General features: G+C 38.6%; 1 protein-coding gene across 6 annotated transcripts in view; it reads left to right on the forward strand.

Annotated features, from left to right (window-relative positions):
- The window catches only part of ATF7IP (activating transcription factor 7 interacting protein), an 82240-nt gene that overhangs the window by 15217 nt on the left and 50302 nt on the right, over positions 1 to 16721 (forward strand). The window contains exon 3 of one of the 6 annotated variants that reach the window (XM_054280702.1): positions 16029 to 16112. The exons of 4 other annotated variants lie outside the window; for them this stretch is intronic. The gene's annotated coding sequence lies outside the window, so the exon portion shown is untranslated. Of the gene's footprint in view, positions 1 to 1991; positions 2348 to 16028; positions 16113 to 16721 lie in introns of those variants that run through there. One more of the 6 variants, XM_054280710.1, reaches the window with a different exon arrangement.

The following is a 16721-nucleotide window of genomic DNA, read 5'->3' on the forward strand; positions in this document are numbered from 1 at the left end:
GCAGTAGTGTTTTAATGTGTTAAGAACCGTACTGTTATTCAGGTATTCGTGCATAACGCAATAGAGCTGGGGGGAGGGTAGGACTATGGTTATATTTTGGAAATATAAGGGGTTTAATTTTTTTTTTTTAAAGCAGCACTGGTGCCCTTTCTTTTTAAGCTCAGAAGCTGTTAATCCGGTGATTCATTCTGCAAATGACAACAGAATCACTGAAAGATGTATTTTGCATGGGCTTAGATGCGCTAGCATACACAGATCAGTCTGAAAGTAAAGCAAATCCAAATATATGGGTAACATTAAAGAGATGTTACTGATTGTCACTTTAATGTGATAGGCATTCTGGAAAAAATTATTAGCTTTCCCTTACAAATGACTCTGGTGTTTTGGATGCAAAAGGTGAGGATAAATTTTAACAACAAGTTAGGAGTACTTTACATTGCTAAATATTTTCAGATACAAAAACAGTATCTTTTTGACATTACAGATTGCATATTGCGTTATGCTCAAATAATCTAGAACCAGCCATAATGAACAAATTATGCTTGCAGCAGAAAATGGGACATATAATTTGACTGTGTATAGCTTTGACACTGTTGGCATCCTAAAGAAGAACAGTGCAGGGAACTAGAAGAGACCAGGGGTGTAAAGCAGGCTCTTATGGTCCTGAGATGCTCTGCCATGTTCAGATTAATAAGCATCCCTGTCTCCATTACTTTGCTTTTTCACTAAGTGGTGCTAGGCTGCTACTATAGCTTCTTGTACAGCTGCCTAAATGTCTAGCTAGCCAAAGTTGATTTTATTTAAGGTAAATTTGTGTTTGTAGCTGGTATAATAGTGTACCTATTTGCAGTGGGTCTTTCATACCCTAAGAGTTCTTGCAAGGCAGCAGGTGAAGAGGGAAGAGCTATGGCGAATTAATCCTTTACACACACACACTCACTCCTAAAGTCTAGCCTCTTTTTTCTTTCCCAAAAAAAATTACAGTGACTTTTAGAACACATTTTTGTCAAACGTAACCTATTCTTCTATTTAATTGAACTTTGACTGGAAGAAAAAAGGTGAGAATTTTAAAATTAGGTATTAAAATTCAAAGTGAGGCTGAAATCCAAGCTTCTGCTGCTACCTGTTACTCTACCTTAGAGGTACTTGAAAAAATAATTATGATTGAGAGATTTTTTTCCTTTCCCTCCTACACCTAACTAATTAAGAAAAGCTAAATGTGAAATAGAGACAACAAATTAAAAGGCCAGACATGTTATTTGTCAGTATTAGGTTAAAAATGAATTTGTCTTACTTGGAACTAATATTTATTTCTTGTTGAAATTTGCAAAATACTGGAAATACTAGGTTAAGAATACCTAGTTGCTGAGTGCAGTGTAATTTTTCTGGTGTTATTTCTGTTTCACAATGAATGTGAACAGTGTGTGTGGCATCCTGGTTGAAACAGGCTGCAATTTATTTTGCAATCACTATTGTCAAATTTTATTTATATGAACAATGAGAGCGGCACTTGATTTCTGACACGGATCTGGATTATTAATAAGCAAATACCTAGAAAGATATATTCTAGAACCCGTTGGGAGGGGCAAGGCTTTGCTCAGCAATATCCTGCTGCAATTTAGGCTTGAAATCAGGCCCCTTTATGTAAATTTTACTGGCGCCAGCTAGCTGTAACTGCAGTCTGGCTCCCAGTCGGCAGCAGCGAACATGTGTCATGGACTTGTCCTTCACACGGGCTGCTGGAGCACTCTGGTTTCTTGACAGAAAAAGCAGCACTGATGAATGTGAAAAGATGTACAAAGGAGTCCAGGTGTAATTAGATTGCTAGTAAGTGAAAATCCTAAGGGAATTTCAGCTTTCTTGGGTTTTTTCAGCGTGCTGTCTTGTGCTGTGCTGTAATAAATCTTTGCCTGTTGGTACTACAGTGTGGTGTGTGGGAGGTACTTCACTGCACATTGTTGCTGCAGCACTCATAGTTGGCAGCACAGAAGGCAGTACAAAGAGTACAACTGGAGGCACTTGCAGTTGCAACAGTTTCCTTAGAGGCTGTGGCATGCTCAGTGAGCTGCAGGGGCACTCTGACGCAGTCAGCTACTATGTGGAGAAGTAGGAATTCCAGCAGGCTTTAACGAACAGATGTAGGCTACTAGCTGAGAGGTGTAACAGCATAGCTCAGGCTGGCTGAAAACCAGTACTCATGCTGCTGTGTAAACAAAACAAGGTCTTAGGATCAAGATGGCCGACCTGGAAGTCTACTTGTAGCTCATAATACTTATGCAAATGAGCTGCATGTCAGTGGCTTACTCAGAGGAGGAAGCTCATTTTGCACGTGCCATCTTCTCACCAGGTAAGAGAATCAACTCATTTTCTGCATTCATGTTTTAGAGAACTTGGAAGTTAATTTTTCATCTAGGTCCCACCCCCTCACTTGGCACAATGCCAGGAATTAAATTTCAATGTAAGTGGCATTTTCTGGGAAACCCAAAAGTCATTTGTTCTGGTTGTAATTATATTGGGGCTGCTGTTTTTAGGGGAAATGTTACCTAGAATTTATTGTAGACTATTTACTTCAGTAAAATTAAGTAGTTAAAAAATATTCAAAATTTCAGTATGTAGTTTTTGTTGGTAATGTTACTGCTTTTGTTTGATTCCAACCTCTACTGTTTTGCTAGTGTGTTATTTTTGTCTCTATAGTGACACTGGTTGGTGCACACAGAGGCTTAGCAATAGTGAGAGCTTACCCTGGAGGGGGTGCAGAGTTGACAAAGTTGAATCCACCAATTGTGCTTTGGCTTCATGGTGTTATGAAGGATCATTGTTATCCTGGTTGTAATTTGAATTTTCTTCTTGTTGAGATTACAAAGCTGTTAAAGGAATTAGATGCTGAACTGTTGTCCATGGATGTTTTAGTATATATACTTTCATAAATGCCTATATGTACATTTAAAAAAGCTGATTTTGTAAGAAGGGAACTACCTTAGAATAGGGTGTTCTTATGATCTCTCCCCCTGAGAGGACAATAACCTTGCCTTAAAGCAGGAAATTTTAGCAGAATTGAAGTGTTGTTAGTTACATAATATGCTCTATTGTGGTTATGCATGTAGTGCATGAAATGGCTGCATGGGGCAGATGTGTTGGTTCTGCACAAATACATTTATGTTGTTTCTATGTTATAAGTTGAAGTAACGACAGCATGGAAGACTGGAAAGGAGAGATGGTAGGAGAAAATTATTTGAAAGGATGGTCACTGACCTAGAGAAAAGAGATAATTGGAGATGCATTAGCAAGCCAACAAAACATGGCCACTTAAAGGCAGACATCAGCTCAAGACAGGGATGTGCAACTGGAAGTAGAAACGCCCATTTTGGTTGAAGGAAAAATAGGATTAATTGAAGAGAATGAAACTGAAGAGGTAGAAGAACAAAGTAAGCAGATAAATAATTACAGGTTAAAATGGTAGTGATAGATATTAAAAGTATTGGAGGCATTCTGAAATAGCCTGGGAATTAAGGCCAATAGGGTAAATATACTAGGAAGGAGAACCATAACTGGTTGATATTGCAGAGGGGAGGAATTAACGGTAATAGAGAAAGGTAAACTTTCCCATTCATATGGCAGAGAAAAATGCTGCATGCCTACAGTATGGGCCAAATGAGTTGCAGTTTGTAGACAGCTCATACACTTCGAAACCTTGGATAGCTTTTTTGTGCTAACTTAAAATTTTATATGGACAGAATTTTGCTTGTCTGCTTATATGCATGTCTAGACTACAAAAAGTAAAAAAGGGGCAGGTGTGAGAGAGATTACAAACAGAAGTGTATGGTACATATCCCCACATTAAATTACACTACAAACCTTTAACGCCTATAAAGTTTTCCATAAATGTCAAATTCTGTTAGAACCAATCTTGCTTTCACTGCTATATGAAGGAAACAGTTTAGGGTCCCTCCCTCTTTTCTGTGAAGTGTGTTAGTATGGTAGAGGAGAAATGGCATTGAGTGGGGCATGAAAAAAGTAGCAAACTGATTAAAATAAAATGTTCCTGGGAGGAAAACCTTGACTGGTAAAGCAAACAATAACAAATGTGATATTTGTTAAGAATTGAGAATTCTAACGGTAATGTAGGTGATGATGATAACAAAATCATAGTGAAAGAAAAAGGATCTATCACAGTAAATATTTTGGTGTTACTTTAGAATTATTTTTATGAAAGTGAGATTATATTACAAGATGATGTAGACAACCTAAGTTTTTGAAGCACTGAAGTTGCAAGGAAGATACTAAAGATTCCATGATAGATATTTCTTAGCAAAGGTTATAAGGAGGTTTTTGTAATCTGAATCCAGGAGTTTTAAAATAATTGGCTGAGAATTCTGAGATGTCCCTCCCAGTAACTCAGTATAAAGTTGGTACTGTGGAAGACCCTGAAGACTTTTTGAAAAGGTCTGGAGAAAAATCATGGAGGATTAACCGTGTGTCAGTAAATGTGAAAAACTGTTATTTCGATCAGTGCAAAAGAATATTATTTCAATCAATTATTTAATTGCTGAAACACTATTATAAAAAGGATATCCTAATTAATTTGTTTTCGATCAAAATTCCTTGGTGTCAATACCCAGTATCTTTAATGGACTGACTCATTGATACTCCTTAAATAACAACTTCCCCTCCTCAAATCCTGTATCGATAAAACATTAAATTGATTTTTAAAGCTTTTGAATGGTGGAGGGTAGCAATCATGCTCCAAGTAGAGTTTATGATTGGTATTGTGAAATAGTTATTTTTTAACTTAAAGGATGGAAAGATTGACTCTTACAGAGTCATCAGGATAATTTAGTGAGACCCAAACACCATTTATTAGATTTATTAAATTGCATGTGTTGCCTTTGCACACTAAAATCAGATTTCTACATCTATAGATCATCCAGCATAAAACACATTTGCTTGACAGGACACTCTGTCCTGGAAGTAAGTGGGGATCACACAGACAAAGTAGATAGGTAAAGCCCAAAATAGACGGGTAATGTGGGGAGTCTGAGATTCTATACCATACAGAGAAAAAGAAGTCGTATTCTTCATAAAGTTATATTCCTGGATGTTATTAAATGCTGATGATGTGAATTATGCCTCAATACAGGTTGCAGTCCTGTTGTCTTCGTTGGCATTTCACAATGCTGAAAAATTAGGAGGAGTCCTGGCAAAAACCACAAAAATTATTATGACCTGGTCATATTAACCTTGGGGCTATATAAATAAAACGGTCTTATGGTTGCAAATGCAAGCCTGGGAGAGGTGATCATGCATACAAATTCATCAGGACAGTCTGTAGTTAGTCTGAAAAGTTATCAGGAAACAGTTCAGCTATGCTATGTCCCAGCACATTAAGAAAGGATGTATAATGATTCTTCACTCATTCAAAGAGAAATCTAGCCTTTGATTTTTTGGATGAGGTGAAACTGCAGCCTGTCCTTTGCAGGAATCAAGCAAGCATGTTGGCTTGCTGGGTCACCAGGCAAGAGACAGACTGTGGACAGGTGTTCCTTTTGATGTTACAGGTTTCTGGGCAGAATCTTTCTGGATGTTGACTTACAAGCAAACCTTAAATGGTCAAAATTAAATATACTTTCCTTTGTGTCTTTTATATATTTTATCAATTGAGGCATTTTTAAGTATAATTCTTACTGTCTGCTTCTGACATCTAACTCTGGGTCGCATTTGGGAAACTTCCAGGCAAGAAAAATGAAGTTTCTTGTAAATGGTCACCCTGAGTAACTGTGCAGATGCATTTTTCTCCATATGATTTTTTAAGAAATTTGGGAAGGCAAGCCATCTAAAATAGCTGTATAAATTTTTACGTACTTATGTGTTTCTGAAATGGTATTACTGGATTGTTGCTTCATCAGCTGCTTTTCCACCTCATAAATCAGCAAAATAAAAAGGTTTTTTTTTGTGGAACTGCTTTGAGCTCTTCACTGAAGAAGTTGTCTTTTGCAGACCAAGTACTACCAACTCATGAATGCATTGGACAGTATCACTACAGCCTGGCCACTGTTTTTTGGCTCAAAAACTTTTTACATACTGTTCGGGCAAAATCATTGTCAAGTAGTGTATCGGTGGAGGTAAACTTGCAGCTCCTTTTTTTGGTATTATATTATACTGTGAATCCTAGTTTGATGTTCCGTGCAGACTATCAGTGCTCCATGAATTTATAATATTGTTTTATTTTTGAAAATTTGCATTAGCAAGCAAAACAATGACCTCATTACTGGAAGAAATGTGTTCTGCTTTTGATCACTTCATCCTTTCCCCTTAGGAATGCACCACTGGAGTTGGAGGTGGCTCTAGGCCTGGTTTTTCTGATGTCCTACACAGATCATATATCTATGTGCATTTCAAAAGTTCAGTGAGTTGGTGTGTATGATGTCACTAGTCAGCATGAACAAAACATTAACCGCCGACTTCAGTCCACATAATTGCTGCCAGCAACCCTGCAGAGGTGATGGTATTGAGTAACTGCAAACTGGGGCTTATGGTGGCTTTGAAAAGAATTCATCAGGAAAAAAATGTAAAGCCTGTCATCCTTGATGTGAAGTTTAAACCCGGGAAAGCCTTCCAGAATTACTTGTGCGTCTTGCATAATAGCAGGCCTCACTGAGGTCATTAATAAACAGACATAAGAAATACTTTAGGAAGTGTAAGTTGATCTTATTTGAGGCCTGTAGCTGCTTAACCTAAAAGACAAAGGTCTTTATTGACTACATGGATCATGTCTTCAATCTCCCTTTTTATTTTGCTTTTGTGTCCTCTAAGAAACCCAACATGAGAACTTGCTGACTGCTGTGGACAAAGAACACCTTGCATATCTTTTTCCTGCTTTCTTCTTCAAGGATCTTAGACTGAGAAGCTGAGGAAACACAAAGATTAATTCTTCCATTGTTATGGAAAAGAAATGCCTTCAGACTACAGATTTTAATTTCAGTTTCTTATGTTTAGAAGTCCATATTCCTTTGTAATATTAACACCAAGCTTCAATTCACAGAAAATACTTCACATTCTTTTTACTAGGATTTTGCTACAGATATAGCTGTTGACATTTGGTCATCCCACAACACAAAAAATAAATAGTACTTAGCAGCTAAAGTGATACAGCACTTGCTAATTTATTCCCTTTTATTAAGATTCATAGTGCAAGATGAGAAAGTCCAATAGGTGGGTTGCTTTTAGATAATTGGTTTTTTACTCTACATCTTTGAGACTTCTGTGTAACATTAGGTTTGTCATCTCCTATTTCAAATAGGTAATTAAGCATTTGCTTTTTTCCCTGATCATTTTAAGGTAATGATTTGAAAAACTGTTGCCTGAAGTGCATGCATGATTCCACTTATTGAGTATTTCATAAAAACAAAGCTATTTGCAGTTCTCATCACAAGAGTTTGCACCTAATCATTAGCATTTCGTCCTCTTCTCGTTCTTCCTCAATCATTAATTAATCCAAAGAGAGATGTCACAGTATTTAGTTAATGTAACAGAACCCTTTTAAGAAGACATTAAAGAGTACTTCTTAATGCTTAAGTGCTACTTAATAAAGGCAGGAGAGAATGGGACTCTGTGTATGGATATTGACTAAACTATTTAAGATGGTACTGCATAGCAGTGGTGCTGCTTATTTTGCTAGAGTTCTGAAAAGCTTGTTGCCTCTTTTGAATTTTATAACTGTATGCAAATTGTGCAGAGTAGCTGTCCAGGGCATAAGATGCTGCCTTGTTGCATAGGAAACCCCTCTGGATTAGATGACAGTGAGGGCAGTCTCTCAAGGATCAGTAACCTCATAGCAATATTATCTACAGAAATATGTTGACTGTGTGGATTCCTGCAGTCTTTTTTCATTTCCTGCCACTGTGACATCTGCTGCTTGATGTCTGTGTATTGGTAGAGTCACTGAAGGTCATTTATATTGGTTCTTTTTTTGTAAGATAGAAGAACATGTATGGGATCGTGTGTCGCATTCTTTAACTGAGGGAGTTCAGTCTCATGTATCAGAGTAGTATTTTACTCCATTGTAGAATAAATCTAGATAATATGCTAATTGCTATGTGGTATGAATTTTTTTATATTCCTGTTAGTGTGAAATTCTCTACTTCCTGTCCTTGCTGAACTTAGCTGGAGAAACCAGGATGATTGCTGAATGTCTGTGGGATTTCTGTGGCACTTGTGGTGGTTATTTCTTGTACCATGCAAATATTCTAAGATATTTTGTCTACACATAGATACTTAGAAAAGCATAGGAAGAAAGAATCTTCTCCCACACCCCCTTTTCCCCTCTGAAAAATCTATTTTATTGCCTTTCATAAAACAGTTTTGAAAGGAGTGGAATGAGATGAGGTTATTTAAAGTATAAGTAGGGTTCCAGTGAATATGCCAAAATGGCAAATATCAAAATTGAGATGAAACTAAGATGTTGCTTAGCAACTGTGGTAGTCTGTGGTAGCCACAGATGAATACACTGCTGCTGTAAAGTGAGTCTGTCTGAAGCAGGATTTCTAAAGAAATTACTTCATGAAATTTTATACCAATTTATTCCTCATTTTGGTGAACCTTTTGGGATGGGAAACAAAAACCTGCCAATTAAACTTATTTTGCAAATTTATGTTTTTCTAGAGATAAACAAGACTTTCTGCCAAGTATTTTGGTCTTACATTTTATATTCTAGTAGCAATAAGCACCAGCTTTCCTGTTCCTTGACTTGTCTTCACAATTGATGCAGAATTATACTGGATTAGTCATGCACGGGCTGCAGTTGCAGAATGGGGAGAAAAAAGTATTTCATTATATCTGAATAATATAAATTGCTTTCAATATTTTTCCTCATTGCACCATATTTTGAAATCTAACTTCTTAGTTGTTGTGAGCTGTTTCAAGCATTCTTCTGAAATGAAATTTTGCAGGTGGAAGATGGGTTGTGATGGTTGAAACCTATGTATGAAAACAGTTCAGGCTTGTGGGAATTTTAAGAGTGCTCATTTTAATCAAATTCTGTAGGTGTGTGGAGCTTATACAAAAAACGTGTTGTATTGCATTGCACTTCAAGTTTATCCTGATTTTTTTCATGAGAATTCTTAAAATTAAAAAACCCACCGGAAAAGACGTTTCTGACAGGCACTTAAAGAATTTGTCCGTTGCTTGATGTTCCCTAGTCTGGACTTCCAAAAATAACCTTTCCCGTGTAGAATTGGATTCTTGGGCCTTGCAGTGTACCTTGCCCTAAAATCAAACACATTCATAGCAGTTTCTGTTTGACATCCTGTTTGTCTATGTTGTTATTATGTATATTCATAAATAAGAGTTGAAAATAACTTTGTATGAGCCTGTTGAACCTGTTACTCTTTGCAGCGTCTTTAAATATTTTTGTCTATATTTTTAGTAGCAGTATTTACTCAATGAATAGTTTATATTGCCACGTCAGAAGACTAAGGAGTCAAAAAAAAAAGAATTGAAGGAAAAAATGCAAAATGAGCCACTCATTCTATTGATTGACCGAAGAACGGGAAGTGAGGTGCTTGGAATTCATATCTCAGGTGTGATAAAAGTCAGTATCGTATATGAGTTAGAAATTAAGTTTCACAAACAGTCTTGCTTTAGCTGTATGAAGTTTTTTGCATACCTGACCAGAGGTAGGAAACAAGATGAATTTGTTCTTCTGGGAGGAAATTGCCTTAAGGATAAGATCAGTTATGCTTATTTCAGCCTGATGATCTATTGTTTCCATATATTTTTTAGCTTCCATATACATGAATTACATTTAAAGCCCTATACAAATAAAACTAGATTCTCAAGTTCACAACCTAATTACCATTTTAGACTTCTCTTATTATAAGCCATCTGATCATGTTTTCCTGAACCGTATGTATCTATATAAATACAAAATGCATTAAGCTTTTAAAAGGTCTATGGACATAATATATTCAAAGAAGAAGGGTGTTTTGTTGTTGTTCTTTAATGACTTAGCTTATTAGTAGAAGATGGCTTATCTTGAAAAGTACCTTCTCAACTGTGCAATTACTGCTCTCTTGCTGAAGATGTAACAGTCCTTCAGAAGACTGGTGGAGTTGTCATCTGACCACCTTTAAAAGTCTCATTTTAGAGGGGTTTTAATATCTGACAGCTAATATGGATTTTCTGGTAATCAGTTGTACAGTTCATTATGAACTAGTTCATAGAATATCTTAGATTGGAAACAAACTTAAAAGATCATGTGATCTGGTCTTTCTTGGGAAAGAGAGCCTAGATGAGATTATCTGACATCCTGTCCAATTGCATCTTGAAAACTTCTAGTGATGGGGATTTTGCCACATCCTTGGGGAGGTTGTTTCAATCAATCATGTTCTCCTTGTTAAAAAAAAAAAAAAAAGGGAAAAAAAAAGAGAAGCATCTGTCTTATACTGACACACAAGTCTTGTCTTTTCCTGATTCTTTACCCACCAACTGATTTCAGCCAAACTTTAAAAAGTTTTTACACTCTGGTAAAAAAAAAAAAAAAAAAAAAAAAAGATTTTCCCATCAACTGTGTATTTACTTTCAGGACACTACTCTCATCTTCCTGTGTTTAAATAGCTTTGTTTTTAAGAGGATGTGAGTTGACAAGAATTATTAGCATTAGGTGTAAGCATCTCAGAAATGAACATAACTGTGCTTTGTTGCTTGAGGTGCTACTGATATAGGTCAATACAACTGTGTCACTTTAAACTAGTGTGGCATCATTTCAAAACTTACTCCTACTGGTATTGAATTTAGAAGTCTGGCCACAAGGTGATAATGAGAAAAGAGTGTCTCTCACATGGTAACAATTAAATCTAGAATATTGCATTTGGTCTCCTAATGAGTCAGAGAAATTGTATACAGCAAGATCATAGGTCTGCTGTCTATGCCGTAAGTGTGGTAGTAGGTGGGTGTGTTGAAGGTTCTAGAAAGGAAGAATTCAGTAAGAGCTGGTACCCTTTCAGGCTCCATTTTGTCATTAAAGCCCCTTTCAAAGCTGGTTCTGTTTTTCTTATCATTTATTTCTATGATTGAAACTACATAAAGAAATCATAGGTTTGTTTACTTCCTGCCTCTTGTTCCTTGGGCAGCTTAGCAAAGAATTATCTCTGGCAATCTGTGTCTCTGGAGCTTGTTCCAGATATGCTGAAGTTAAAGAATCATCCATGCAATGGTTGTTTATATATTAGCTTATGAAACATTTAGAGGACCTTTTGGGTGGCATATCAGGTAGTTTTTGTTACAAGTCTTTACAAATGTGAGATGTGACAGATCCTTGCCTAAGAGCAAATACAGAAAAATAATTGTCCACCCACTGACCCAAGTGAATTTAATCTGGCATTATAGACTTTTACTAGAATAAGTAAGTCTTACTCTGGTTGCATGCTTTGTACTGTAAGAAATTGAGTGCCATAGAACTTCATTAGAAAGCAACTGTTTATCATTGTAAAAATATGAATTACATGCATTATCTGGGATCCTCAGCATATTAATACAATGTGTTACCGGTACTAAAAATGCACATTTTTTTCTTCCTTTTTCTGTATTTAGTAATGATTAGAATATTAGGTTGGCATTTTCTTTTCTGGTTCCCATCATTTCACAACATTAGCTTCCTTTGGAAAATATTTAGCGTCTGATAAATGAAAAAATGCCTTGTGGTAGGAGACAGCTTCTAGTAAAATGCATTAGGAGGAGCTAATTAACATCAATGCAGTAAGCTACCTTTCCTTTAAGAATGCTTGGGACAAACAGTCCTCACACTAGGTACAGGTAATAAAGTTTGGGTAAACTGTAGTTTTCACAAGAAAATTTGTGTGCTTTGGTCTGTTGGGTGGTGGTGATGAACAGAGAAAATACGTTTTTTTCATTTTAGCAGTGCTTGTGTGCATCTCATGTATCAGATGGCACGCTTCAGGCTGCCCAAGAGCTAGGTTAGACAGTGTACATGTCCTCTGTGCACTGGCTGTTTCATTCACCTTATGATGTTGGTTTCACCTGCCTTTATCCGTTCTGTGAAACAGAAACCTGGGGGCGGATGTGTTGAATAGAAGGGTGTGGGAACCTATTTACTCGCTTGTGCTGCAGTCAGAAGAGTTTATGCTATCAGTTTCAGTGAAAATGAAACTATGGTTGAAGTCATAAAATTATGTACATGTAGATTACTGCTGGAATTACTATCATAGAACGTGTACATACATAGCATCTTTAAGATTTTGAGTTTTACGGACTTCATTTTGTATCTAAATTCTATTCTTAAAATGCCTTCTCTATTGACAGAGTTTCTTTTCTTAGTTCATCCTGCTTGCCCTTCCAAATCCCCCACAGTCTTTAGTTTCAAGTGGAGGAATGGTACAGATGTTTCTGGTGAGGTGTGATTAACAAGGGCTAACTCAGGAGCCAAGAACTTCGTGCGGGAGTCCACATCTAGTAAGGATTAGGTGGCATTTGTTGCAGGTGTTGTGGATTACTCCATTGCCATCTCACCAAACTGACATGGGGTATTACAGTCAGAAAGATGGTTTCTGTTCCAGCTTGCCTAGAAACGAAAGTGAGAAAGAAGATAGTATGCAGATTATAATAGTTTGTTTTGATTTGAAAAGAGAATTACTTCAGAATTTATTGTTGTCACTCAAAAAGCCCCACGGAAACCCTGAGGGAGTTGAGTGCGCCCTGTCCGCACGTACCGTCACGTTAGGGTGGCTGCGCGTGCCTTGGCCCCTCGCGTTGGCCGCGCCCCGCTGCGGGGCCGCTCCCAGCAGCAGCAGCGCGGGCTATTTTTAGCCTGTTGCCAGGCAGATTTGGTTCATGCAAAGCAGCTCTGCGGCAGCCAATCCCGAGCGGGTATGCAAATCTCTGGCAGTCCCCGGCATCGGGTAGAGCCGACGACAGGAGAAGATGGCTGCCGAAGTGCGGCCTTGGCCTGCCTCAGACACGGATAGAAAACTCATTCTTTCATGTGGGAAACGGGGAATATCCTCCCTGCCCCGAACAGCTCCGAGTCCCCACCAGGCTTCAGTTTGTCGAAGAGCTGGTTTCCTGGCGCCCTGGCAGCGTGCCCCATCCATCCTGTGCATGGGACAGGTCTGGTGTGGGCCAGGCGAGGTGTCCTGCCCCTGCCACAAACGTTGTCTTCCCTGGGGGAAACGCTCCCAACACCCAGCGTACCAACTGCTGGTTCAGTTCCACTTTAAACTTGCTTTTCAAATGCAACCTTTGCAAAAAAAACTTCGTAAAAGGTGTTTATGTGTTTGGCAAACGCTTAGTAATGTTTCAATGCAGCATTGCCTCTTTTGTTGCAAGTTTTGTTTTCACTTCTGCTTCTTGTGGCATTTGAGAAGTGACTCTTGGGATCACTGTCAGCATCAGGTAGCTCACCTCTGAATTCTGATGTCACTGAGGTGCCAGCTGGAAATCCAAGGTTACATTGCCACAGCTAGCTGCATATGTGATACGGCAACTAATCTAGACAATAGACTGTAAATGTCTGGGTTTTTATTACAATAGTGTTTTTCTGCATTTTGTTTAACAGAAGACAAGGGTTGCAAATATGCATATGTTAGTGATATCCTGTCAAAGTTGTAGCCTGTTGCATTAGTGAAAATTATACATTTAAAATTTATAAAGAACTTCCATATGAAAGGAAAAAAATGTATTTTATAATGCCTAGAAAAGCTTAAGCATGATCAGAACATCTTGCCTTTTTTCTGAGATTGTTCTTTTTCCACAGAGTGTCTCATATTTTTTCATCTACATGTGCATGAACAATTCACTTAGGTTGTTCAGGTTTAAACTTTGGAATATCAGAATTTGAGTAAGTTTTTTGTTGTAGATGTGTTTTGGTAGTTGCTGACCATATCTATGGAATTATTAGGCCCTACTCATATTCAAGGATAATGGAAAGGAAATTCAAGCTGTTTATCCTAAACCAGAGATGAAACTGTAATCTGAGACAGTGCATAGTAATATTTATCAAATGTATTTTTAAATACACAAATTCAACTTCACAGTCTGGAAATATTTTTTTTAATTTAAAAAAATCCAACTTCTTCAGAGTTTTAGCTTGTGCTAAAAAAAATCTTTCAGTAAGAAAGCTGAATTTTGCTGTTACCACTGTTTAAAACAGCAGGATTTGTTTAGTGTTTGGAGATGTCACAGCTGAATTGAAAGCTGATGTTTTGAGTTGTTGATAAAAGCTGGAATCTTTAACACATGTGGGAAGTAAGAAAGCACATTATCACAGCCTTGTTGCTATTGCTGAGTTCCAGTCATGCAGTTTTATTCGTTTAATAAACTAAGTAGCTGTTACAATTCAGTATACAGAAAAAGATAAACTTTATCTTGGAGAATCAGCCTAAGCTCCGTGTGCTAAATAGTGGGTGTTTCTAAAGGACTTGGGTTGCTTGTACAAGTTGTGTAGGAGAGACTCTCCACTTGTTTTTCATTCTTCCATGTTCCAAAGAATCCAGTTATCTAGGCATAAAGTGATGAACATTTAAGAACAACTCTGCAAAAGCAGCAGCAGATGAAGTATCCTAGCCAGGTAAATAGACCTGTGAGTCATTTTTGTCCCATGAGGAATTCATTTTTCCCACAAGGCATCAAAGCATCATGGGGGAAAAAACCTCCTAAGTTTGGTATGAGGAATAGATTAATGAGCCAGTGTCAGAGGGGCTATTATTCTCTGAGGTAGAGCAGACACAAGAGAAGTGCTTAAGTTACTGTGATGTCAACGTGTTGAGAGCATCGTTCAGTTTAGTACATGATGCTATCACATATACAATAAACAAGACCAACCTCTTTGAAATTGTACTGTGAGTTTACTCTGGTTTAAGAAGGCATTAACCATGTAGATACTTGTTTTTCTTAGGCAGCGATACATATGTGGCCTTAATGTTTTGCTGAATTTCAGAAGGCAATTTTTTGCAAATGTGGGGGAGATTGCCTTCTCCTTTCAAGGCAGAAGTCATACTGCAGTCATGACAAAACACCAGATTTCTGTTGGAATACTAAAGAAGGCAGCGGTACTGCATAGGATCTGAAGAAAGGATGGTTTTCCAGATGCCATACTTAAACCCAGGCTGGATCTCAAGAGGTTTTTCCGATTCAGCATTCAACATGGCAGGAATTCAGTGATCGCCTGACAATGCTCCCGCGCATTAAACACCTGTTCCTTATGGCGGCTGTGCACCCGCACTCGTGGGTCAGCGCTGCTGTGCAGCTCGAGGTCTCAGACGGAAAGCCCTTGGCTTTCTATAGCGCCCTTTGGAAAATCCCGCTCCTTTAACGCGCGCCCCCGCGCTCGTGCCCGCGCCCGACGTCTGCCGCGTGGGGCTTGTTGCTGGGTGGAATTTCAGGCGCTCCCGTCTGATTGGCTGCCGCGCGGCCGCTCCGTTCGGCCAATGGGAGGCGGGCCTGCCCGTCCGTCCCGTCGCCTCGCGGGCTGCGGCCGGCGGGGCCCCGCGGGCGCCCTCTGGGGAGCGGCCGCGCCACTGCAGGGCTCCGCCGCAGGGGAACGTGCCTGGCTCCCCGCTCTGCGAGCCGCAGCGCTTCGGGATGTGGCGGGAGCCAATGAGCCTGAAGGGGGTTTTAATTACAGCTCACCTTGTTCTGCTGTGTGTGCGCACTAGGTGAAATAGGGCAGGATGGTGACGTAATTTTTTTTGTTAGAAAATGATAAATTTTTCTCCCTACTCTCAGCTAACACTAACATAACTTCAGCCTAAAAGGGACAAAAACTGAAATTGTCTTTGGTGTGCTAGAAGAGCTATTATTTGCACATACAATAATCATGTGATTTCTGTTTTGTTTATTACATTTAAAAACAAAGGCACAGTTGTATGTGGAGCTCAGTACGCTGGCGGTGTGCATTCCATTTAGCCAGATCAGTAGACTTGTATTATTGGTGGAAAACCAAATTATTGGTGCATTATTTAGTTACATCTTATATAAGAATAGGTCTCAAGATTTTTTTTTTCCTTCTTTGAAAATAGTTCATAAATTTCTGACAACTTATATCAAAACTGCTATGAAGGATTTCAACTGACAACTGCTTTTTATGAACCACTAATTAAAAGGTAGGTTTTATTCACTACTTTCATTCTCTGGAAGTCTCCATCTAGAAGACAATACTCATGACCATGTGCTGCTTCACTTTCTTTGATTTGACTATGCTACATTTTAAGTAGGCTTGCACATTTGAGTGCTGATGTTCATTATCAGTGAATTTTACTTCTTCATGTAGTTCTTGTCCTTTGACAAACATTTTATGGTTGTGGCGCATATGGCTGGTGCTGCATGCCCTCGAGGAGCCCTTTGCTGGTGCTGTTCTAGACCCGTGATGTTATGCAAACCCCATTACGCACTGTTGTTCAGATTGCAGCTTCTCCCTCTCCACCCCCCCCCCCCCCCGCTCATTTTTCCATGACCTTCCCTTTGTCTGCTGCCTGTCACTAGGCAGGATTCAGGCAGCTCCATGCTGATTGGCTTCCCTTTCTGAGCAGCTCATGGGCTGCTTACCTGAGCACATGATCATAGGCTGATAGATACCAGCTAATACAATCCTTTCTTGCTTTAGAACTGTGGTCTCTTTACAGAGTAAGAATAATAAAAAATACAGAAATAGAGGGGAAAATGTCTCAGAAAAGGGACATTCCCACATCCCTAGCTGCACTAGCACGTTTTGT

This window comes from Melozone crissalis, unplaced genomic scaffold (assembly GCF_028551555.1).
Source record: "Melozone crissalis strain CALT ecotype California unplaced genomic scaffold, PUWL_Pcris_2 ptg000004l_1, whole genome shotgun sequence".
In the NCBI taxonomy this organism is placed as follows: Eukaryota; Metazoa; Chordata; class Aves; order Passeriformes; family Passerellidae; genus Melozone; species Melozone crissalis.